This window comes from Somniosus microcephalus, chromosome 13 (assembly GCF_052327205.1).
Source record: "Somniosus microcephalus isolate GS21.2 chromosome 13, FLI_Smic_1.0, whole genome shotgun sequence".
In the NCBI taxonomy this organism is placed as follows: Eukaryota; Metazoa; Chordata; class Chondrichthyes; order Squaliformes; family Somniosidae; genus Somniosus; species Somniosus microcephalus.
Genome location: NC_140999.1, coordinates 167,743,364 through 167,770,039, shown reverse-complemented (window position 1 = coordinate 167,770,039; position 26,676 = coordinate 167,743,364). Strand labels below are relative to the sequence as shown.

Sequence of the window (26,676 nt, the reverse complement as noted above, 5' to 3'; positions counted from 1 at the left end):
AGATATCCATGCATACACCATCAGCAGCTTGTAAGTGAGAAGAGATTGTGGGATGAGGGGGAAATGGGATTCGGTATGACCATACTCTCATCATCAGCAATGGTTTCAACTTCCCCACTGGCCATGGACTCTGTTACTGCACCTCCAATAATTCGAAAGATGGATTCCTCAAGGTCAGTCAATGTCTGAATCCTGGCTTGGCCGCCTCCCATCTGTTGTTGCTCTCTACGGTTGTGAGCAAGCTTGGCTTGCAAGAGAAAGGGAAGGCGTCAGTGAGTGTGGTGCGCCTGCCATGGTTGAACAGCTGTCAGTGTGTGCAAGGTGTGAGTGTTGCAGCAGTGGTAAGTGTGTGAGGTATGAGTGATGATAGCTAGAGATTGTTGGTAGGTGAGTGCTGGGGGTGTGGTGCATCGAGCAGTGTGTGAGGCTTGTGGTGCAGATGGTGGGATATGGCATTTGCTGAAGCCTTCACTCACCTTGACCAGCCGTGTGAGTCATTAAACTTTTTGCGGGACTGGATCCATGTCCTGGGGACAACACTGATAGCCATGACGGATTGTTCAATCTCTTCCCAAATCCTTCTGGTGATGAGCTTCAGTGGCCTCTTGCCTCCCTGTAGGTAGAGGTCAGCTCGCCTTTGTTCCACCCCCAAGGTCTCCAGTGCAGCACCTGAAAAACCACTCGCTCGCTCTCTCTCTCTCTCTCTCTCTCTCTCTCTTGGCTGTTACATAGAAACAGAGAAGATAGGAGCAGGAGTAGGCCATTCGGCCCCTCGAGCCTGCTCCGCCATTCAATGCAATCATGGCTAATCATCCAAATTCAGTACCCTGTCCCTGCTTTCTCCCCATATCCCCTGATCCCCTTAGCCTTAAGAAATATATCTAACTCCTTCTTGAATATATTTAATGAATTGGCCTCAACTGTCTTCTGTGGTAGAGAATTCCACAGGTTCACCACTCTCTGGGTGAAGAAATTCCTCCTCATTTCTGTCCTAAATGGCTTACCCCTTATCTTTAGACTGTGACCCCTGGTTCTGGACTCCCCCACCATCAGGAACAGCCTTCCTGCATCTAGTCTGTCTAGTCCTGTTAGAATTTTATAAGTTTCAATGAGATCCCCTCTCATTCTTCTAAACTCTAGCAAATATAAGCCTAATCAACCCAATCTCTCTTCATACGTCATTCCTGCCATCCCAGGTATCAGTCTGGTGAATCTTCGCTGCACTCCCTCCATGGCAAGAACATCCTTCCTCAGATAAGGCAACCAAAACTGCACACAATACTCAAGGTGTGGTCTCACCAAGGCCCTGTACAACTGCAGCAAGACATCCTTGCCCCTGTACTCGAATCCTCTCGCTATGAAGGCCAGCATACCATTTGCCTTCTTAACCGCCTGCTGCACCTGCACGCTTACCTTCAGCGACTGGTGCACAAGGACACCCAGGTCTCGTTACACTTCCCCTTTTCCCAATCTATTGCTGTTCAGATAATAATCTGCCTTCCTGTTTTTGCCACCAAAGTGGATAACCTCGCATTTATCCACATTATACTGCATCTGCCACGCATCTGCCCAATCGCCCAACCTGTCCAAATCGTACTGGAGTTTCTCTGCATCCTCCTCACAGCACACACGCCCACCCAGCTTTGTGTCTTCTGCAAACTTGGAGATATTACATCTAGTTCCCTCGTCTAGATCATTAATATATATTGTGAATAACTGGGGTCCTAGCACCGATCCCTGCGGTACCCCACTAGTCACTGCCTTCCAGTCGGAAAAAGACTCGTTTATTCCAACTCTTTGCTTCCTGTCTGCCAACCAGTTTTCTATACAAGTCAGTACCTTACCCCCAATCCCATGTGCTTTAACTTTGCACGCTAGTCTCTTATGCAGGACCTTATCAAAAGCCTTCTGAAAGTCCAAATATAACACATCCACTGGTTCTCCCTTATCAATTCTACCAGTTACATCCTCAAAAAATTCCCGTAGGGTTAGGGTTAGTCAAGCATGATTTACCTTTTGTAAATCCATGTTGACTTTGTCCGATCCTGTCACTGTTTTCCAAGTGCTCTGCTATTACATCTTTTATAATGGACTCCAGCATTTTCCCCACTACCGATGTCAGGCTTACCGGTCTATAATTCCCTGTTTTTTCTCTACCGCCTTTTTTAAACAGTGGGGTTACATTAGCTACCCTCCAATCCATAGGAACTATTCCAGAGTCTATAGAATTTTGGAAGATGACCAGCAATGCATCTACTATTTCTAGGGCCACTTACTTAAGTACCCTAGGATGTAGATTATCAGGCCCTGGGGATTTATCGGCCTTCAATCCCGTCAATTTCCCTAACACCATTTTCCTACAAATACTGATTTCATTGGGCCATAGTGTCTTCTCATCTGACAATGAGGTGCTTCCGCAACAAAGCGCCTCCCCTTTCAGTAGTGGAGAGAGCCTAGGCCAAACTTTATTGGCCAGTGGACTGCACATGATATTGCCCCCCCCCCCCCGTTGAGTGCTAAGCCAATGAGCAGCACATTTCGCGCTGAGATCAGCACTCCAATCATGTTAATGAGCAGGCAGCACAAATTTTTCATGCTGCCCACACCACTTAGAAGAGGCGCAGGCAGATAGCGCTGGCTGGTGCCCCTGCCCGTTTTCAGGCCCTATCCAATTTCTAGGCCTTAGTCTTGTACTTTTTCTTTATATTTTTAGCTCTTGAATTTTTAAGAACTGCAACTGTACCGCAGTGTAGCAGACCATTGTTATTTTTCTCTAAAATAACAACAGAAAATGCTGGAAAAACTCAGCAGGTCAGGCAACATCTGTGGAGAGAAATTTGAGTTGACGGTTCGGGTCGAACCCTTCTTCAAAACTGGAAAGAAAAGAAAATAGATCGAAGGCAGGGCTGCGATCGGACAAAAGAAGTGAAAGAGACAAAAGAGGTAGAAGAGACAATAAAAGGTGTTCGAAGCCAGACGAGATGGTAATAGGCTGAGATTAGGTGTGAAGTGTCCTGGCAGGGCAAGAGATAGCTGCCAGGTGGGAGAGTGAAACAAAAGGAAAGGGGAGGGGGGGGAAAGGAGTGGAAAAATTACAGGTAAAAAATTAATGGGGGCCGAGGTTATGATCTGAAATTGTTGAACTCGATATTGAGTCCGGAAGGCTGCAAAGTGCCTAATCGGAAGATGAGGTGCTGTTCCTCGAGTTTATTATATTTGTGTCACTGAGATTTTCACACTGTGCAGAAAAATAATAAACTGCAAGGTATATAATTGCAATGCTGTTGTACCATTTAGTCACTTGACATCTTACAGCTGTAATCTAAACCCATTTTAAAATACATTAATATAGCAAAACAAATTGTTGATGTAGTATCAAGGTTCTTTCAGTCACAGAAAGTTGATCATAAGCCACTTGGGGTTTATTTGCATTTGAATTGATAAATTATTTCACAGATAGTGAATTACCTCAGAACTTGAGTAATGTTTTGGACCTGTCGAAACCTTGACAGAATGGGTCAAATCTTGCTGGAGCAGGGCATTTTGCAGCATGCGCCATTAGTTAGACTTTTTCCAGCACCCTTCAGCTCGAATATAATTTCCGCCGTAACTTGCTGGAAGTGCGAGGGCAACGGAGTATCTGGGACCTTAGTGGACCATGGGACCAACGGTCAATCTCCTTAACCAATGAGATTTAAGGACAGAGAAAGAAACAGAGCAAACGATGGGGAAGGAAATAGGGTGAATTAGAGTCAAATTAGGTACAGAAAGAGAAATAAAGAGAAGGAAAGAAAGATTGGATTGAAAGAAAGATTGGCTTGAGAGAGAGAAAAAAAAGGAAAAGTAAGAAAAAAATTAAATTTTAAAAATCTCTAAGGAGAATTTACGACATGCAAGAAAGAAACTCAACAGTTTAAATTATTCCCTTTCTCAATTTTCATAAAGGCAATTGGTACAAGGTTGCATATGATAACACAAATAACACAAGTTGCATGGTGGTTTGCGTTCCATAGATTGCTCCTATTTTGCTATTTCTTATTATCTTTTCATGAAAAATGTTTGCCATTGAGTGGTGCTGAATTGACTGAATAGTGGCTGCATTCCATTACAGCTGCAATTGCACACTTGGTTATCAGAAGCAAAATATATTGGTTAGGGCAAGGTAGATAAAATAAAACTGGTAGGGCAAACAAGATTTTTGATTACCCCATCTGTACGGCTCCAACAGTCGCTCTGCGATTCTAGGGACAGCAGCCCATAAATTTCTTTATACCCTACCGGGACCCTCCCTTCATTGGGAAAACGCACTGCACTACCTGCTTCACTGTATCCGGTGCCCTTGAAAGTAACCACCTGACATCACGGGGAACGATTTGCTCTGTGCTCAGTGAGTAAGATTGTCTCCCAGAGTCGCAATGTGGATTCTGCCCACTAAGGGACACAATGGACATGATCTTCACCGCGCGCCAATTACAAGAGAAATGCAAGGAACAGCACCAACCGCTGTACATGGCCTCCTTTGACCTCACAAAGGCCTTTGACACTGTCAACCGTGAGGGATTATATGGAGTGTCCTCCTCAAATTCGGCTGCCCTCAAAAATTTGTCACCATCCTCCACCCGCTTCATGATAACATGCAAGCTGTGCTCCTGACCAATGGTTCCACCACAGACCCAATTCACATATGGACCAGGGTCAAGCAAGGCTGTGCCATCGCACCAATGCTCTTCTCGATCTTCCTTGCTGCAATGCTCCATCTCACCCTCAGTAAGCTCCCCACTGGGCTGGAGCTAATTTACAGAACAAATGGAAAACTGTTCAACCACCATCGCCTCCAGTCCAGATCCAAGGTCGTCCCATCCTCTATTGTCGAATTACAGTATGCAGACGATGCTTGCGTCTGCACACACTCGGAGGTCAAACTCCAAACCATCGTTAACACCTTCATCGAAGCATACAAGAGCATGGGCCTTACACTAAACATCCGTAAGACAAAGGTCCTCTACCAACCTGACCCCGCCACACAGTACTGCCCCCCAATTATCAAAATCCATGACAAGGCCTTGAACAACGTGGACCACTTTCCATACCTCAGGAGCCTACTGTCAACAAGGGCAGACGTCGATGACGAAGTCCAACACCGCCTTCAGTGTGCCAGCGCAGCCTTCGGTCGCCTGAGGAAGAGAATATTTGAAGACCAGGACCTCAAACCCGGCACCAAGCTCATGGTCTACAGAGCAGTAGTAATACCCGCCCTCCTGTATGCCTCAGAGACATGGACCATGTACAGCAGGCACCTCAAAGCACTGGAGAGGTACCACCAATGCTGCCTCCGCAAGATCCTGCAAATCCATTGGCAGGATAGGCGCACCAACATCAGTGTTCTCGCTCAGGCCAACATCCCCAGCATCAAAGCTTTGACCACACTCAATCAGCTCCGATGGACAGGTCACATCGTCCGCATGCCCGATACAAGACTCCCAAAACAAACGCTCTACTCGGAGCTCTGACATGGCCATGGCAAGAGAGCCCCAGGTGGGCAGAGGAAATGCTTCAAGGACACCCTCAAAGCCTCCTTGAAAAAGTGCAACATCCCCACCGACAGCTGGGAATCCCTGGCCCAAGACCGTACAAAGTGGAAGAGAAGCATCCGGGAAGGTGCCGAATACCTCAAGTCTCTTCGCCGGGAGGAAGCAGAAGCCAAGCGCAAACAGTAGAAGGAGCGCACGTCAATCCAAGCACCCCACCCACCCTCCCCTTCAACCACCATCTGCCCCACCTATGACAGAGACCGTAGGTCCCGCATTGGACTCATCAGTCACCTGAGAACTTATTTTTAATGTGGAAGCAAGTCATCTTCGGTTCCGAGGGACCGCCTAAGAAGTAGAAACCCACACTTTACAAATGTGTTCAGAATTTTGAATGGATTTGAATGAAGCTGCTCTGTGTGCTATTTTAACAAAGAGTTTAAAATAGCGAACAAAGGAGTTACATTACTGGTATTGCCCAATGTCTTTTCAAGCCCAAGTTTGTTAATCTTATTTAGATGCCATAAAGATTGTTGGTCTGGGAAGTGGAAGAATTTCTCCTGATGTAGAAATTGGAAGCAGGGTAAAGGAAGCTTTGCTTTGCAGCTGGGTACGTTGTAGATGACCCAGAATTATGAAATTGGAAATAGCATTCTACTCTTCAACACTGACATTCATCACTTTGAATAGCATAAAATTCAACCCCCATACCCATGTTAAAAAGAGGGGGGGAAAGCACAATTGTGGCTGTTCTATGTATCTTCAAACAGACTGGTCTAGTGGCAGATTAGAGCAAGGCCGATATGGTTATTTAACAGATTGTGTTGTATTGTCTTGTTTCTTGTTATTTTGATAATGTTATCGTTGGTGATTCTTTGCTGTAAACTGATGATGCCTCTGAAGCTTTCTCTTTAAATTAGATGTGACCAAGATATTTCTAAATAGCAAGTGCATGATGAACATGGAGTGCTGTAATTCTGATTTAAAAAGGGAACGGTAGCATATGGTTATGTTACTGGACTAGTAATCCAGAGATCTGGACTAATAATCCGGAGACGTGAGTTTAAACCCCACCATGGCAGCTGTGGAATTTAAATTCAGTTAATTAAATAAATCTGCAATAGAAAGCTAGTATCAGTAAGGGTGACCATGAAACTACCGGATTGTTGTAAAAACCCATCTGGTTCACTATTGTCCTTTAGGGAAATCAGCCGTCCTTACCCGGTCTGGCCTATATGTGACTCCAGACCCACAGCAATGTGGTTGACTCTTAACTGCACTCTGAGATGGCCTAGCAAGCCACTCAGTTGTAACAAACTGCTCCAAGAAACAATAATAAGACTAAACCGGACAGACCACCCGGCATCGACCTCGGCACTGGACACGACAATGGCACACCCAGCCCAGTCGACCCTGCAAAGTCCTCCTCACTAACATCTGGGGACTTGTGCCAAAATTCAGAGAGCTGTCCCACAGACTAGTCAAGCAACAGCCTGATATAGTCATACTCACAGAATCATACCTTTCAGCCAATGCCCCAAACTCCTCCATCACCGGGTATGTCCTGTCCCACCGGCAGGACAGACCCACCAGAGGTGGCGGCACAGTGGTATACAGTCGGGTGTCTCATGGCTTCAGGTCAAGCATGGGCAAGGAAACCTCCTGCTGATTACCACCTATCGCCCTCCCTCAGCTGATGAATCAGTACTCCTCCATGTTGAACACTACTTGGAAGAAGCACTGAGAGTAGCAAGGGCACAGAATGTACTCTGGAAGGGGACTTCAATGTCCATCACCAAGAGTGGCTCAGCAGCACCACTACTGACCAAGCTGGCCGAATCCTGAAGGACAGAGCTGCCAGACTGGGCCTGCAGCAGGTGGTGAGAGAACCAACACGAGGGAAAAACCTATTTGACCTCGTCCTCACCAATCTACCTGTCGCAGATGCATCTGTCCATGACGGTATTGGTAGCAGTGACCACCGCACAGTCATGGTGGAGACGAAGTCCTGTCTTCACACTGAGGACATCCTCGATCGCGTTGTGTGACACTACCACTGTGCTAAATGGGATAGATTCAGAACAGATCTAACAGTTCAAAGCTGGGCATCCATGAGGCGCTGTGGGCCATCAGCAGCAGCAGAATTGTATTCCACCACAATCTGTAACCTCATGGCCTGGCATATCCTTCACTCTACCATTAACATCAAGCCAGGTGCCAACCCTGGTTCAATAAGGAGTGCAGAAGAGCATGCCAGGAGCAGCACCAGGCGTACCTAAAAATGAGGTGCCAACCTGAAGCTGCAACACAGGACTACAGGCATGCTAAACAACGGAAGCAGCATGCTACAGACAGAGCTTAGCGATTCCACAACCAACGGATAAGATCAAAGCTCCAGTCATGAATGGTGGTTGACCATTAAACAACTGACGGGAGGAGGAGGCTCCATGAACATCCCCATCCTCAATGATGGCAGAGCTCAGCACACGAGTGGAAAAGACGAGGCTGAAGCATTTGCAACCATCTTCAGCCAGAAGTGCCGAGTGGATGATCCATATCTGCCTTCTCCTGAGGTCCCCACCATCACAGAAGCCAGTCTTCAGCCAATTCAATCCGCTCCACGTAATATCAAGAAACGGCTGAGCGCACTGGATACAGCAAAGGCTATGGGCCCCGACAACATTCCGGCTGTCAACTGAAGAATTATGCTCCAGAACTAGCCGCACCTCTAGCCAAGCTGTTCCAGTACAGTTGCAACACTGGCATCTACCCAACAATGTGGAAAACTGCCCAGGTCTGTCCTGTCCACAAAAAGCAGGACAAATCCAATCTGGCCAATTACCGGCCCATCAGTCTACTCGCAATCCTCAGCAAAGTGATGGAAGGTGTTTTTGACAGTGCTATCAAGTGGCACTTACTCACCAATAACCTGCTCACTGTTGCTCAATTTGGGTTCTGCCAGGACCACTCGGCTCCAGACCTCATTACAGCCTTGGTCCAAACATGGACAAAAGAGCTGATTTCCAGAGGTGAGGTGAGAGTGACAGCCCTTGACATCAATGAAGCAATTGACCGAGTGTGGCATCAAGTAACCCGAGTAAAATTGAAGTCAATGGGAATCAGGGGAATGACTCTCCACTGGCTGAAGTCATACCTAGTACAAAGGAAGATGATTGTGGTTGTTGGAGGCCAATCATCTTAGCCCCAGGACATCACTGCAGGATTTCCTCAGGGAAGGGTTCTATGTCCACCCATCTTCAGCTGCTTCATCAATGACCTTCCCTCCATCATAAAGCCAGAAGTGGGGATGTTCGCTGATAATTGCACATTGTTCAGTTCCATTTGCAACTCCTCAGATAATGAAGCAGTCCATGCCAGCATGCAGCAAGACCTGGACAACATTCAGGCTTGGGCTGATAAGTGGCAAGTAACATTCGCACCACGCAAGTGCCAGGCAATGACGATCTCCAACAAGAAAGCATCTAACCACCACCCCTTGATATTCAACAGCATTACCATCGCCGAATCCCCCACCATCAATATCCTGGGGGTCACCATTGACCAGAAACTTAACTGGAGCAGCCACATTAATACTGTGGCTACAAGAGCAGGTCAGAGGCTGGGTATTCTGCAGGAAGTGTCTCATATCCTGACTCCTCAACACCTTTCCACCATCTACAAGGCACAAGTCAGGAGTGTGATGGAATACCCTTCACTTGCCTGGATGAGTGCTGCTCCAACAACAGTCAAGAAGCTTGAGACCATCCTGGACAAGGCAGCCCTCTTGATTGGCACCCCATCCACCACTTTAAACATCCACTTCCTCCACCACCGGTGCACCGTGGCTGCAGTGTGTACCATCTGCATGATGCACTGCAGCAACTCGCCAAGGCTTTTTCAACAGCACCTCCCAAACCCGCGACCTCTACCACCTATAAGGACAAGGGCAGCAGGTGCATGGGAATACCATCACCTGCATGTTCTTCTCCAAGTCACACACCATTCTGACTTAGAAATGTATCGCCGTTCTGTCATAGTCGCTGGGTCAAAATCCTGGAACTCCCACCCTAACAACACTACCTTCACCATGCGGACTGCAGTGGTTCAAGATGCGGCTCACCACCACCTTCTCACGGGTAGTTAGGGATGGGCAATAAATGCTGGCCTTGCCAGCGACGCCCACATCCCAGGAACGAATAAAATAAACAGCTGGTTCTGAAGTAGCAGGGTTGTGCATGGAGTTAATATGTGAACTTTCTAAGTAAAATGATTGATTCTGCACATGGGTGAATAAGTTGATTGAACAATCTGCTTTATAATGACAAGACTACATGTAACCATTCCATAGAACTGGTGTAAAACAAAATACTAATTCCACTTCTAATTTACAGAATCCAAGAATACTTTGAACACTTCTGTTAAGTTTTTTGTTAAGTTTTTTGTGTATTTCTGCTAAGTAGTTCATAGCCTATTACTAGAGGGAGAGAGCTGATTGGTGAGTAGCTGGTGAGTAGCTGGTGAGTGTTTTTTGTTAAGTTTTTAAGTTTATTTCTGTCAAGGTAGTTCATAGTATATTATATAAAGGCATGGCAGGGCAGCTCAGTCCCATGAATTGCACATCCTGTGCCATGTGGGAAATCCTGAACGTTTCGCATGGCCTGGAGGACCACATGTGCGGGAAGTGTTGCCAGCTACAGCAGCTCAAGCTCCGGGTTTCGGAGTTTGAGCGGCGGCTGGAGTCACCGCAGTGCATCCACGAGGCTGAGAGTTACATGGATAGCACATTTCTGGAGGTGGTCACCTCACAGCTTACCTCACCTCACAGTGTGCAGGTGGAGAGGGAATGGGTGACTGCCAGACAGAAGAGGAGGACCAGGCAGGTAGTACAGGAGTCCCCGGAGTGCATCTTGCTCGCTAACCAGTATTCAGTTCTGGATACTGCTGAGGGCGATGGTTCCTCTGGGGAGTGCGGCCAGAGCCAAGTCCACGGCACCATGGGTGGCTCAGCTGCACAGGTGGGGAGGAAGAAGAGTGGAAGAGAAATAATGGTAGGGGATTCGATAGTTAGGGGAACAGACAGGCATTTCTGCGGCCGCAGAATGACTCCAGGATGGTATGTTGCCTCCCTGATGCCAGAGTTAAGGATGTCACTGAACGGCTGCAGAACATTCTGAAGGGGAGGGTGAACAGCCAGCGGTCGTTGTCCATATCGGTACCAACGACATAGGTAGAAAGAGGGATGAGGTGCTGCAGGCAGATTTTAAGGAGCTAGGAAAGAGATTAAAAAGCAAGACCTCAAAGGTAGTAATCTCCAGATTACTCCCGGTGCTACGTGCTAGTGAGTACAGAAACAGGAGGATAGAGCAGACGAATGCGTGGTTGGAGAGATGGTGCAGGAGGGAGGGCTTTAGATTCCTGAGGCATTGGGACCGTTTGGGACCTGTACAAGCTGGACGGGTTGTACCTCAACAGGACCGGAACCAATATCCTCGTGGCGGTGTTTGTTAGTGCAGTTGGTGAGGATTTAAACTAGCTTGGCAGGGGGATGGGAACCTGAGAGTGGATTCAGAAGGGAGAGAAGCGAAGCTGGAAATGGAAGGCAGAAAATTAGTAAGCAAGTTTGGTAGGCAGAGGAAACAAAGGCTAGAAAATAGACAACAAGGGAGTTTGGCAGTGCTAAATAGTATATACTTCAACGCAAGGAGTCTAGGGAATAAAGCAGATGAGCTCAGGGCACAGATAGACATGTGGGAGTGTGATATTATAGCTATTACTGAGACATGGCTGAAAGAAGGGCAGGAATGGCAGCTCAACATTCCTGGTTACAGGGATTTCAGACGAGATAGAGAGGGGAATAAAAAAGGAGGGGAGGTCGCAATATTGATTAAAGAATCAATCACAGCTGTGAGGAGGGAGGATATCTTAGAAGGATCATCAAATGAGGCCATATGGGTTGAACTGAAAAACAAAATCGGGGCAATCACAATGCTGGGAGTGTACTATAGACCTTCGAACAGTCAGAGGGAGATAGAAGAGTAAATATGTAGGCAAATTTCTGAGGCGTGCAAAAATAGGGCAGTAATAGTAGGGGATTTCAACTTCCCTAATATTAACTGGGATAAAATTAGTGTGAAAGGCATAGAGGGAGCAGAATTCTTAAAATGCACTCAGGAGAACTATTTTAGCCAGTACGTAGCAAGCCTAACGAGAGGGGGGACAGTTCTGGACCTAGTTTTAGGGAATGAAGCTGGGCAGGTGGAAAGGGTATCAGTGGGAGAGCATATTGGTGGTAGTGATCATAATTCAGTTAGATTTAGGGTAGTTATGGAAAAGGACAAGGATGGACCAGGAATAAAAGATCTAATTTGGGGAAAAGCTAATTTTACTAATGTTAAGTCTGTGTGTTCCAGTTATATTTAAGGTCAATTACTGACACAGACTACAAGAATAACTTTTCAATAGGTCTTTACTATTCGGAGGTTAGGGCTGTACTACCCAGCAAATTACTACACAGCACTTATATACCGGTGTGGTCACCACCGGTATTACCGTATACAGCAGCCAGAGAAAGTAGTACATCTCTTAAGGTGGAACAGGTTTAAGTTCTCTTAAGGTGGAACAAGTTACATACACCACAATCCTCTCTTTTTAGCTTAACAGTTATATCCCCATTTAACATAACATAATAACATATATACATATACAACTTCATGTAGAAACAGTTCAAAGGTTCAGTCTCTCAGGAGGCCTCCTGATTCGAGTTGGATAACGCCTTTCAGGGGTCTCTGATTCTTGTTGCTGAGGTGACTCCTCTAGTTGGTCTCTTATGTCTTGGACATCATCATCAGGTACATTCACTGCCGAGGTAGATGCTTCAGGTTCACTAACTTCTTCCACGGTTGTCTCTGTCGTAACCATGGGTTCGACCCTTGTTCTCGATTCTACCAGTTGGTCAGCATGACGCCGTATTACATTTTTACCAACATCTACCGTGTACATCAGGGGTCCTTGTCTGGCCCGAATTGTTCCGGATTGCCATTTCTCGTTTCCATAGTCCCTGGCCAACACTGGTTATCCTACCTCGAAACTCCGAGTGGTCTTGTTATTTATATGAAGTTTTCAACTTCCCTCCGCACATTTGGTTTTAACAAGTCCAACCTGGACCGCAACCTCCTGTTATAAAACATCATGGCAGGACTTTGGTTTGTCACTGCATGAGCAGCGTTTCGATATGCCAGTAGAAACTTGTCCACCTTATGTTGTAGTGGAATCTGATCTTCGCTCATGGCCTTTATTGCCTTTTTGAATGTTTGTACAAATCTCTCGGCCAACCCATTTGTAGCTGGATGATATGGGGCAGAGGTATAATGTTTCACCCCATTCTTCTTTAAGAATTTTTGGAATTCTTCTGACACGAACTGTGGTCCGTTGTCGGAACATATTTGTTCTGGCAATCCGTTCCTTGCGAATATCGTTCTTAACACCGCAATTGTCTTTTCTGAAGTAGTGGTAGTCATCTTGATCACTTCTGGCCATTTAGAATGTGCGTCCACCGCAATTAGAAACATGGAGTCCATGAATGGACCAGCAAAGTCAATATGTACGCGTTGCCATGGGGCTGAAGGCCATTCCCATGGATGCAGTGGTGCAATCGGAGGTGCATTTTGCACTTTTTGGCACCCTGAGCAGCTTTTCGTCAGCTCCTCTATCTGTTGGTCGATACCCGGCCACCACACATAAGCCCTAGCAAGGCTTTTCATCTTGACTCCCCCCAGATGACCTTCATGCAGTTCCTTTAGAACTCTTTCCCTTAACTTAGGAGGAATAATCACTCTCGTTCCATACATCAATGTTCCTTGACAGACGGACAGCTGGTCTCGTCTTGCCGAGAATGCCGGTAACAGAGAATCACCATGTGCTGGCCATCCCTTCACTGTCACCTCGTAGACTCGGGACAGTGTCGGGTCGTTCCTGGTTTCTCTTTCACTACTTGCATTGGTGACTGGTAAACACTCGATGATGGTCGAGTGAAATAACTCAACAGGGTCAACCTTCGTTGTCTCCTCTTCTTCAGGTAGTGGCAGGCGCGACAGCCCATCAGCATTACCATGCTGCTTTGTACCTTTGAATTCTATCTGATATTGATGTGCCCCTAGGAAAAGGGACCATCTCTGGAGTCTCTGCGCTGTCATCACCGACACACCCTTCTTAGGGTTAAAAATGGATACCAACGGCTGATGGTCTGTCAGAAGCGTAAACTTTTGGCCCTGCAGGTAATGATTAAACTTCTTTACTCCCCACACAAGGCTGAGAGCCTCCCTATCTATCTGAGCATAGTTGCGCTCAGCGGAGGTCAATGATCTGGATGCGAACGCGACTGGCCTCTCCGTGCCATTTGGCAACTTGTGTGAGAGTACTGCCCCAATACCATATGGAGAAGCATCACAAGCCAAACGAATAGGCAGTGTTGGGTTGAAGTGAGCCAACACTTCCTCTGAGGTTATCAATTCCTTGCTTTTGCGAAAGGCCTTCTTACAGTCCTCGCTCCACTCCCATGGTACTCCCTTCTGCAAAAGAGCGTTCAGCGGGTGCAGTACCGTGGATAAATTTGGCAGAAACTTATGGTAATAGTTAATCAATCCTAGGAACGACCTCAACTGAGATACATTAACCGGAGCGGGAGCCTTCACAACCGCTTCGATCTTGTCAGGAGACTTATGAAGTCCCTCCTGGTCAATGACATGGCCACAGTACGAGATCCGCTTCTGAAAGAACACACATTTCTGCCGATTAACTCGAAGTCCATATTCTTTCAATCTGATGAGCACCAGTTCCAAATTTGCGAGGTGTTCCTCATCACCATCTCCTGTAATCAGAATATCGTCCAGGTAACATTGTGTGCCTGGAATTCCCTGTAATACCTGCTCCATGGCCCTCTGCCAAATTGCTGGAGCCGATGCCACTCCAAAAACCAGTCTATTATACCGGTACAAGCCTCTATGCGTGTTGATCCTGAGGTACTGGCGTGACTCTTCCTCAACTTCCATCTGTAAGTACGCCTGCGCCAGGTCTATCTTGGTGAAGTGTTTCCCGCCCGACAATGAAGCGAAGATATCCTCAATCCGCGGAAGCGGATACTGCACCGTGTGAAGCACCGGATTAACAGTGATCTTGAAATCTCCACAGATGCGAACCTTCCCTGGTTCTCCCGGCTTGTTGCTCGAAGGACGTTTCATCACGGGAACAATGGGCGTAGCCCACTCACTCCAGTCTACCTTAGACAGTACTCCTGAACGTTCTAGCGCTTCCAGCTCCGCTTCCACAGCAGGTCATATCGCATAGGGTACCGGTCTGGCTTTGAAAAATTTTGGTTGTGCATGTTCTTCAATCTTGATGTTTGCCGTAATTCCTCTCCGTGTTCCCAGTCCCTGCTGGAACACCTCTTTAGCATCGTCCAATATTCTGGACAATCGTTTAGGTTTGACATCTGTTTCCCTGGCATCTACCGTTAGTGCTTTTAAGGAATGACAGTCCATATTCATTTTTCTAATCCACTCCCGTCCCAGTAGTGGTGGACCTCCTTCAGGTAGCACATATAAGTCCATTCCTCGGCTTTCTTTGCCCTTGTGGACCACCTTTACCTCTATCTTTCCGATGGGGTATACTCTTTGCCCCGTGTATGTTTTCAATACAATCTCCGTATCCCGTAGGGGAATATGTTGGAATAACCTTTTGTAATCTTTCTTATTCATGATCGTCAATGCTGATCCAGTGTCCAATTCCATCTTCACTTGGACTCCTGCTATCTGAAGTGTGACCCAAATTGTCTGGAGGTCTGCTTCCTTACCAACGTTGTGTACTCTTAAGCTACCCAGTTCATTACTGCTGGCGTCTGAATCTGACTTCTGTTCGTTCGAACTGTTCTCTGTCACCTTGTGTACCTTTCTGTACTTTCCCTGTGGTGACTTTTTGTTGCTGGTCTTCTCTCCTGACCGGCATACTTTAGCTATGTGACCAAGCCTGCCACATTTTCTGCATTCCTTATTTTTGAACCAGCACTGGTTCTGATCGTGCGTTGTCTTTCCACAACGATAACATTTTACTGTACCCAAGACCATTTGATTTGTGCTGAGTTCCGGTGACCGTAGCTGCATTACCGCCGTGCCTCTCGCTGCGGCTTCGTGCGATGCTGCCATAGCGACAGTTTTATCAAGCGTCAGCTCATTCTCCTCAAGCAGTCGCTTTTGTGTCTCTTCTTTTAACAATCCACACACAAATTTATCTCTTAGCGCATCTGTTAGTCCTGTTCCAAACTGACAGTACTTTGCTAGCTTACGCAATTCAATTAAAAATTCAGCATTGCTTTCATCTTTCAGCTGCTTTCTGCTGTAAAATTTAAATCGTTCCGCTAGCATCAGCGGCGTGGGGCTTAAATGATTTTTCAGGACGGTAACAATATTCGTGAAAGTCTTATCCGCCGGTTTCTCTGGTGATAGAAGGTGTTTCAATTGCCCGTATGTCTTTGCACCCATTAAGTTTAATAAGGTTAGTGCTTTCTCCCCATCTGGTATCTTATTTGCTCTACAATAAACTTCTATGCGTTCTACATACGTGGTCCAATCTTCGATGTCGCTATCAAAAGTATTAATGTTCCCATGTTTAGGCATCTTTGCAATTTTTTTTTCCAAAATGGCGGCTTCCCACGCTTGGCGGTCTTTCCCGCGCTCGTCTTCTTCGCCCGCTGGCTGCAATGGCGATTGCTGTGCTGCTGCCGGTCTCGCCTCCCCAGTGATTAACAACTCCCCCGACGCTGCTTATACTCCACCGCGGTTCCCGTGGGCATTCGCGCTTCCCTGCCGTCGCGCCTCGCAGCCCTTCTTGCAGCCCGGTTATGTGCACCCGCTGCGTTCGAATTCACCGCGGCTCTCGCGCCTTCAGCTGCCCCAGTCGCTGCGCCTTTCGGCCCGAATGCGGCCCGGCCCTTTTCACCGGCCGCGGTCGATTTCACCGCCCTCTTTCCTCCGTCTTCCCTCCCCTTCGCTACAGCCAACGCGGCCGACTTTCGCTGATTGGCTTACCCACCACCATGGTAGAAGGAAGATAGCTGTCTGCCGCTGATGGGGGCTTCGAGTTCAGAATTTCTCTTCTTCACTCCGGGTCCTCGATGCCTCCCGCGCGATGTGCTGTTCAGCAGGATGATGAGGGTGGATGCCTCTTCTCGACGCCCGTTCTGAGGACGAAGCTGCCGTGGATGTAAACTGCCGCAGGGTAAGATCGGACTCGTCGCCACTGTTAAGTCTGTGTGTTCCAATTATATTTAAGGTCAATTACTGACACAGACTACAAGAATAACTTTTCAATAGGTCTTTACTATTCGGAGGTTAGGGCTGTACTACCCAGCAAATTACTACACAGCACTTATATACCGGTGTGGTCACCACCGGTATTACCGTATACAGCAGCCAGAGAAAGTAGTACACCTCTTAAGGTGGAACAGGTTTAAGTTCTCTTAAGGTGGAACAAGTTACAAACACCACAACTAAGCTGAAAGGTGATTTAGCCAAAGTGGACTGGAGACAGAAACTTGAAGGTAAATCAGTGTCAGGGCAGTCAGAGGCATTGAAGGAGGAGATAGTGAGAGTTCAGAGCAAGTATGTTCCCTTAAAGAAAAAGGATGGGACTAACAAATCTAGAGCTCCATGGATGTCAAGGGGCATACAGGGTAGGATAAAGAAAAAAAGGGAAGCTTATGACAGATACCGAGGACTCAATACTGCAGAAAGCTGAGAGGAGTGTAGAAAATGCAGAGGTGAAATCAAAAAGTAAATTAGGAAAGCAAAGAGAGGACATGAAAAATTATTGGATAGTAAAATCAAGGAAAACCCAAAGATGTTTTGTAAATACGTTACGAGCAAGAGGATAACTAAAGTAAGAGTAGGGCCTGTTAGTGACCATAAAGGTATAAAGGTAACCTGTGTGTGGAAGCGGAAGACATAGGTGTGGTTCTTAATGAATACTTTGGGCAGAATCTTACCTCGAAGGCCGCATTCAAGGCGGGACTGCTGGTTTTCGGGTTCCAGTCCTGCCCCCAGCGACGTCTGACGAATGCCTGATTGGCCTTATTAAGCCCACCCTGCAGGCTTGCTGACCAATTGAGGGAAAGCCGGTATCAGGTGATGTCAGTTGATGACGCTTCATCTGCTGGTTTTCTTAAAGGCATATGCACCACACTTGTTTGACAGATGATTTGACAGTGTTTGACAGCATTGAGGTGCTGTCAAACACTGACAATCACTGTCCAAAGGTGAGGCCTTGTACCCAGGCTCTCCAATTACTCTCTCCTTAGGATAAAACAGATGGCAGCTGCAGCTGAGATTGCAGCCATCTGTCATTTCTCCCGATGAGATGAGCCTACACAAACACTTCACAGCTTGTCACCTGCAGAATCATCTGAACACATTAAAAATTATTTTCATAACTTTTCCTTACCTCTGATACTCACCAGTGTCCCATTGAATCCTTTAAACCACTTATGCAGCTGTTATATATACATAATAAAAATTGCAGTAGACCCACATCACGCCTCACTTACCCTAGCAGGGCTCCCCCCCCCCGACTTCGGAAGCCCGCAGCAGGAGGTTCAAAATGGGAAAAAGCCTCTTAACTGCCTGTAGTTAAGTGGCTCTAATCCTCTTCCCGCCTCTAGGAGTTGGGACCCTATGCAAATCGGGTACCCAACTCCTGAGAAGATTGGTTGGAGGCGGGTTGAGAGTGGGTTTGGGACCTGCTCCCATTTTGGGGGATTTTCCTAGCAGTCCCGCCTCCAGACCCGCCTTCTCAGGGCTGGTGAAATCCAGCCCTTTGTGTCTGTTTTCACAAAAGAGAGGGATGATGCAGACATTGCAATCAGGGAGGAGGAGTGTGAAATATTAGATGAAATAAACATCGTGAAAGAGGAAGTATTAAGGGGTTTAGCATCTTTGAAAGTGGCTAAATCCCTAGCCCTGTTCCTGGGACTAGGGACAGGGTCACTGGCAAGGCTTGGAAGCTAAGCAGAGCCAGGCCTGGTTAGTGCTTGGAGGGGTGACCATCAGGGAAGACCAGGTACAGAAAGTCACGGAAGGAGCCCCGAGGAGGGGCGGTTGGTGAGAAGGTCACGGAAGGAGCCCCGGGCGTTGGGCTGAAGATTGTCAGACAGGAGGAATGGTGGAAATGGAATGGTGGCGTGCACAGACGCAGCGGCTTTGCTTCTCCCAGGACGGTGCTATTTACATTTAATGTTATTTGTACTGGACTCATGGGAGCTTGCAAGATCACATTTCGTTGTTCATGTACTTGTGCATTGTACAATGACAATAAAGTTGAATTATTATTATTAAAAAAAAAATGTATCCCAGACTGTTAAGAGAAGTAAGAGAGGAAATAGCAGAGGCTCTGACCATCATTTTCCAATTCTCTCCGGCTACAGGTGTGGTGCCAGAGGACTGGAGGACTGCTAACGTGGTACCGTTGTTTAAAAAGGGAGAAAGGGATAGACCGAGTAATTACAGGCCAGTCAGCCTAACTTTGGTGGTGGGAAAATTATTGGAAAAAATTCTGAGGGACTGGATAAATCTTCATTTAGAAAGACACAGGTTAATCAGGGACAGTCAGCATGGATTTGTTAAGGGAAGGTCGTGTCTGACTAACTTGATTGAATTTTTTGAGGAGGTAACAAGGAGGGTCAATGAGGGTAATGTGTTTGATGTAGTCTATATGGATTTTAGCAAGGCTTTTGATATGGTCCCGCATGGCAGACTGGTCACGAAAGTAAAAGCCCGTGAGATCCAAGGCAAAGTGTCAAGTTGGATCCAAAATTGGCTCAGAGGCAGGAAACAAAGGGTAATGGTCGAAGGGTGTTTTTGTGACTGGAAGACCGTTACCAGTGGGGTCCCGCAGGGCTCAATACTGGGTCCTTTACTTTTTGTGGTATATATCAATGATTTGGACTTGAATGTAGGAAGTATGATTAAGAAGTTTGCAGATAATACAAAAATTGGCCATGTGGTTGATAATGAATTAGAAAGCTGCAGACTGCAAGAAGATATCAATGGACTGGTCAGGTGGGCAGAACATTGGCAAATGGAATTCAATCTGGAGAACTGAGAGGTAATGCATTTGTGGAGGGCTAACAAGGCAAGGGAATACACTATAAATGGTAGGACACTGAGAAGTGCAGAGGATCAGAGGAACCTTGGAGTGCATGTCCACAGATCTCTGAAGGTGGCAGGATAGGTAGATAAGGTGGTTAAGAAGGCATATAGGATACTGGCCTTTGTTAGCTGAGGCATAGAATATAAGAGCAGGGAGGTTATGCTTGAACTGTATAAAACACTAGTTAGGCCGCAGCTAGAATACTGTGTGCAGTTCTGGTCACCACATTACAGGAAGGATGTGATTGCACTCGTGGGGGTGCAGAGGAGATTTACGAGGATGTTGCCTGGGCTGGGGAATTTTAGCTATGAGGAAAGATTGGATAGGCTGGGGTTGTTTTCTTTGGAACAGAGGAGGCTGAGGGGAGACCTAATTGAGGCATATAAAATTATGAGGGGCCTAGATAGAGAGGACATATTTCCCTTAGCAGAGGGGTTGATAACCAGGGGGCATAGATTTCAAGTAAAGGGGATTTGAGGAGAAATGTTTTCACCCAGAGGGTGGTGGGGGCCTGGAACTCACTGCCTGAAAGGATGGTAGAGGCAGAGACCCTCATCACATTTAAAAAGTACTTGGATATGTACTTGGAGTGCCACAACCTATAAGGCTATGGACCAAGTGTTGAAAAGTGGGATTAGGGTGAATAGCTCTTTGTCGGCCGGCACGGACAAGATGCGCCAAATGGCCTCCTTCTGCGCTGTAAATTTCTAGAATTCTATGAGAAAGTGAGCTCAAATATCCTTCCAAGACCAAAACCGTATGGAGCTTGATGGGGGAAGGGCAGATAACGGAGCAGCAGTTGATTTTTCCATAACCTTCTTGTTTTTGTTTGTCAAAACGTTGAAGGATTCAGTGATAAACTGTTTGAATTTATAATCAACTTAATCAACATTACAATAGGGCAAACTAAAAGGATTTGCAAATGAACACAGCATTACACAAGTCAGACAGGGATCAAGCAAACCAAAGGATATATTATACCAACAGCAACAACAACTTGCATTTATATAGCACCTTTAACACGGTTAAACATCCCAAGACACTCCACACGAGCATAATCAATCAACAAAGTTGACACTGATCCAAAGAAGGAGTCATTAGGACAGGCAAGCAAAAGCTTGGTCAAAGATGTAGGTTTTAAGGAGTGTCTTAAGAAGGTGGTGAGACACCGAGGCTTCAGGAGGGAGTTCCAGAGCTTGGGACCTATAGTAGAAGGCACAGCCAAAATATGGTGAGGCGAAGGAAGTCGGGAATGCACAAGAGGCCAGATTTGGAGCAATGCAGAGTTCTCTGAGAGTTGTAGGGCTGGAGGAGGTTGCACAGATAGGGAGGAATGAAGCCATGGAAGGAATTGAACACAGGGATGAGAATTTTAAATTTGTGACGTCGGGAGGCAATGTAGGTTAGCGAGCACAGGAGTGATGGGTGAACAGGACTTTGTGCAAGTTAGGATGGGAAGCTCAATTTAAGGAGGGTAGCAGATGGGATGAGCATTGGAATAGTTGGGCCTGGAGGTAACAAAAGCATGAATGAGGGTTTCAGCAGCAGATGGTCGAAGGCAGGCACATGGAAAAGCAATATTATGGAGGTGGAAGTAGGTGGCCATAGTGATGAAGTCGGAAGCGCAGCTCAGGGTCAAATAGGATGGTGAGGATGTGAACAGTCTGGTTCAGCAGGGAGGGAGATGGAATTGGTAGCTAGGGGATAGAGTTAGTGGCGGGGGCCAAAGACAATGGCCTTGATATTAACCACCCCCACGACGGGCAGAGAGGGTCGGGGACGGAGGGGGGTGTAAAAATTTAAAAATGGAGAACGCCTCCTCAACTTGTCCATTGGAGTTTGTATGGGGCCCACTTCCTTTCCCCACCAAGCCCCAACCTGTGACCTGATTTAAATTTAATTGCTGCCTGCCAGGTTTCCCAGGGCTCAGGAAACCCTGGCAGTGGGAGCTGCCAGCTCCAGAAGGTAGGTGTTTTTTATAGCACTCCCTGTGGGCCAGGAGAAACAGGAATGCTCCCCCAGCCTCTTAAGGAAGCCTTCGGCCTCCCTTCTGCTGGTCGTGGCCTTGCTCTCCCGATTGCCGCTCTATTCCACGCGCCCCCCCCATCCTGCCAAACCTCGATATGTAGCTCCCACCCTCCCGATTGCCGGGGACTGTCCCCAAGGATCCCATGCTCAACCGCACCCTCCCTATCTCCCTGCAAATATCGGGCCCAATGGCTTCGGTCTTCCCAATATTTAATTGGAGGAAATTGTCTGCTTCTTTAAGAGGTAATGGAGGGGTCGAGCGAGGTAGTGGCAAGGTAGAGTTGGGTGTCGTCAGCGTACATGTGGAACTATATGTTGTACTGTAATTTTATGATAGGTAACAAAATTCAAAAGTTATAGTTACATATTACTTTGACTGCAAAGCCAGGCTCCCCAGTCAGCAGTATGCAGTTCATACCATGTTATTGGCTATGCCCAGGGAATAATATTAAGTTAAGATAATCTCTTACATTTTAAACACAAAATTATATCCCTAAATTAGAGCAAACCTTTTAATAATCTTAAACATACCTGCAACACATCTTCTGAGAGCCTGTTAATCTGAGCAGTGCCTTCCTCAATCAAGTCATCCAGTGTTAATATAGAAGAGATAAAGATGAAACATTTAAGATCTTATTATATATACCTCTGACAATTATTGTAAAATTGGATGCCTTTTCGAATGACTGATTCTGTTTTCCTTATGACTTAGTCTTGCCACCGCTAAAATGTCACATACAGTCGGTGTTTTTATTGTTTACTATTCTCCGTTACCTCTGACAACATTTTTGATAAATGGAGCTGGGCTGTAAAGAACCACCACTGAAGTCAGCTGAGAGAGAAGCTTGAAGCAAGATTGATTTCTTCCTTTTTTTCCCCCTTCTGTGCTTTGTCTCAGAAGCCTTGAATTAATGAACGTGTCCCTGTGTCATCGATCAGCTATGCTAGCATGTGCCCTGGTTTAAATGCTCTGATCGGAGGGGCTGCTAGACTGAAACTGCATCTAATGGGCTTGACTGTCCCTGCAGAGCTGAGAATAGTATTAACACTCTTTTGAGAAGAGTGTAGAAAATAACTAGTCACCAGGGGCTTCTAGATTTCCAGTGTTAAGCTTGACAGTTCCTTAAGTGATTTTTGGGAGTATATTCTGAAGCATATGACTGACCGTGGGAATAGTTGGTGTTATTACTGTACATAGTCTATATGATTTAGGTATTAGGTATTTGGAACATTATTCAAATGTTAATTAGTTACAGTTTTGTACATTAAATTAAAAGCTGAAGTCTTTAGTTGAATAAAAATAGCTTTAAAAGCAACAGTAGAAATTTACACCATTCAATGCATAGGTTTGTGAGCAATGTCCAGGCAAAAGCCAGCCTCAAAGTCCTATTAAACTATAAATTCAAGCATCCCAAGATTATCAAACTATGCCTAAGATCGCATATACTTGGTATTAGATAAATAACTAATACAGGTAGACTACCTTTTATCCGGACTTCCGAAAACCGAAACCCTCTAAAAACCGAAGGTTTTTTCGTTCAGCGTAAGTCGTGCGTACGAACGAAAAAACCTTCGGTTTTCAGAGGGTTCCGGTTTCGGAAGTTCGGATAAAGGGTAAGTCGTGCGCACGACCCCCCGCCGGCCCCGACAACCGCCGACCCCCCCGCGGACCCCGCCAACCGCCGGCCCCGCCAGCCCCGACAACCGCCGACCCCCCCGCGGACCCCGCCGGCCCCGACAACCGCCGACCCCCCCGCGGACCCCGCCGGCCCCGACAACCGCCGACCCCGACAACCGCGGACCCCGCCGGCCCCGACAACCGCCGACCCCCCCGCGGACCCCGCCGGCCCCGACAACCGCCGACCCCCCCGCGGACCCCGCCGGCCCCGACCCCCGCCGACCCCGACTGACTTACGCTGAGCGTCAGCGTAAGTCGTGCGCACGACCCCCCCCCCCGACCCCCCCCCTGCTGACCCCTGCCGACCCACCTTCCGAAATCCGAAATTCTCCTTTATCCGAAACTCGGCTGGTCCCGAGGTTTTCGGATAAAGGATAGTCTACCTGTACATCCAATATAAATTCACAGAACTGCCTGTTAGAAACAAGGAATTCCACCGTACAAATTAATAATAGATACAGAGCTTGGGTAAAATTGTTTTTTGTAATACAAACGTTCCAAAATCATAAAGTATAGGTCTTTGAACAGATTACAACATACCAAATGTATTTCTAAATAATGCTTAAACAGACAGCAGCAACTCTTAAGAGTTATTAAATCATATTATCTGGCCATGAATCTGCTGTTTGTGGGAGCTTGCTGTGTGCAAATTGGCTGCACCGTTTCCTACATTACACTTCAATAAAGTCATTAATTGGCTGTAAAGCGGTTTGGGACATTCTGAGGTCAGGAAAGAAGCTACATGAATGTAGATTCTTTCTTTATTGGATGATGTGCCAAGAGTTTTACAGTTAAGTTACGTGTAAGAACTTACATTTATATAGCACTGTATCATTCTCAGCATGTGCCAAGGTGCTTCTTGAATTGCAAATTGCCAAGTGTCAATGGATGAATTTTGAAGTGAATCAGTATTGTTGTATCGGGAAACATGGCAGCCAATTTGTGTACAGCGAAGCCCCAGAAACAGTAAAGTGAATGAATCACCAGTTAATCTATTTTTCGTGGTGTTGGTTCTTTGAAAGTGACATGGAACGCGGGGTTGAAATTCCAAGACTTTTGTGGTGCAAAAATGGAGTAGTTCTAGTATAACAGACCAGAATTTGGGGCCTAGGTCAGATGCACCAGAGTTATACCAGTCTAAAATACATTGTAAATTCCAGTACAATTGGCTGCGGGCAGAAGAACATGCCTCCAAAGTCATGCATGTATGTAAATGACAGGACAAGGAGGATAAAAACTGCAGTCCCAAAAATTCTGACATTTACGTCGGAATTGCACCTGATTTCTGCTAAGCCTATAGAAAATAGGGGTAGGTTACCTGCGTAATTTGTCAAACTAGGAAGTGGCTGAGTCATTGACTTTGAATGTCCATAAACTTAGTTGGAAACATCAGCTTTGATTGAAGATTAGAAAAATCTTTTCTCAGTTGTGCAACTAGGAAAGGATTCTGCAATTGCTTTTCACCAGCTTCATGCAGGAAAATCAGTTTCCTCCCACCCTTCTGTCATGTTGGCCTTACCAAGGGGTTCACTATGCGTATCGCCATACATGTCCTAATGATAGAAGCCGATTAGGAGGAACAATAAATGACAAAGGCACGCATGATAAGATTACACCAAAGAAGAAAATGGGACACCATTGGTGCTTGGCTGTGGCGTCATGAGCCTCTTAGGATTGAGGTGGGCCTCATCTCAGGACTTCTGAGTCCCAAGAGGACTCTTCAGCAGGCTTTGTCAGCACTGCAGGTGAGTGGGCAGCACAGTCCTGTATCCTAACACATACATGAGCAGGCTTGCTGGGAAGGCCACATAGGCTGCCTCCAGAATAGATGATAGCATTATGAAGGCGGCCTCTAGCCTTGTCACGTGCTGGGTCCTGGACCTGAGCACACTGATCAGCAGGAGAGCAGACCTGATGGTATTGGTTAGATTCTGCAGACCCTGAGAGTAGGCACCCTGAGTTTCGCAAAATGACTTTCCATTGTTCTTTCCAAACATTCCCCTTAGGCCTGAAGGCCAATGTTCAAAGCATTCGCTTTGGATGCACTGACTGGTCTGAAAGTCTCTCCATTGGGGTGACAGATGCAAAGGTTCTTGGTGCCATTCTTACCCTCTTTCTTTCTCTGCTCCCTTGTTATTTTCTCTGCTATTTTTCTCTCTTTATTGTCTTTTATCTTATTCTTATCCTTTATCTTGATCGCTCATCTTTTTCTTTTGTTGACGTTCTTTGTATTCTTCTCTCTCTCTCGATGTCTCTTTTTCTTTCTTTAATTCTTGTTTCCCTGTGTCAGGGTTTGGGATTCTGTGGCAATTTTTTTCATGAAATAAACTTGGAACATAAACAATTTTAATCTGTGTTTTGCGCAGTGGCTTGACTGAAAGGGAGTAATTTTCCCAGACTGCTCCACACTGAGTTGCTCATCCATAGGTAGATGAGAGGTGATTTAAATGCAGGATGGGTAGTTGTTTTGCGCAGATCCTAAACAATGGCCAATTCATTAGCAATGTCTGGCCGTTCAAGAAAACGTCTAATACAATGGTGTTGACAAACTCTTTTGATCCCTGCGAGTCTTTGAAGAAAGACTTTTACAGAATCAGCATAGACATTAGAGCTTAGTCAGCTGAAGTGACTGAAAGGCTGAAGAAAAGAAGCAGAAAGGCTGCAAACAGATTTAAGATGATAGAAATTTTGTACGGGTGAAATAACCTCCGTATAGTTGGTAGGACAGATAGCAGAGTGAATCCATCTTTCTGTGTTCAGTAGGAATCCCCCCAAGTGGGCTAGTGTATGCTTGTTCTTATTTTTGTAACAATAATTTTGTAACAATGTGCATGCTGAGTCTTTGAGTATATTCAAGCTGAGAGCGATAGATTTTTGGACTCTAGGGGAATCAAGGGATATGGAGATCGGGCAGGAAAGTGGAGTTGAGGTCGATGATCAGCCATGATCTGACTGAATGGCGGAGCAGGCTTGAGGGGCCGTATGGCCTACTCCTGCCCTTATTTCTTATGTTCTTATGTATGAACAGAAGCTGAACCGATTGCACCAAGTAGTTTTCATCATACTCAGTGTTCCGCATGTTTCGTCTACCAGGGAATAAAGCAGCTTTCAAATCGAATAAATCCCCAGGGCCTGATAATCTACATCCTAGGGTACTTAAGGAAGTGGCCCTAGAAATAGTAGATGCATTGCTGATCATCTTCCAAATTTTGATGGAATCTGGAACAGTACACATGGATTGGAGGGTAG

General features: G+C 46.3%; 1 protein-coding gene across 8 annotated transcripts in view; it reads left to right on the top strand.

Moving 5' to 3' along the window:
* ptprt (protein tyrosine phosphatase receptor type T) overlaps positions 1-26,676 on the top strand; it is a 1,756,894-nt gene that overhangs the window by 1,107,745 nt on the left and 622,473 nt on the right. The window lies entirely within an intron of this gene.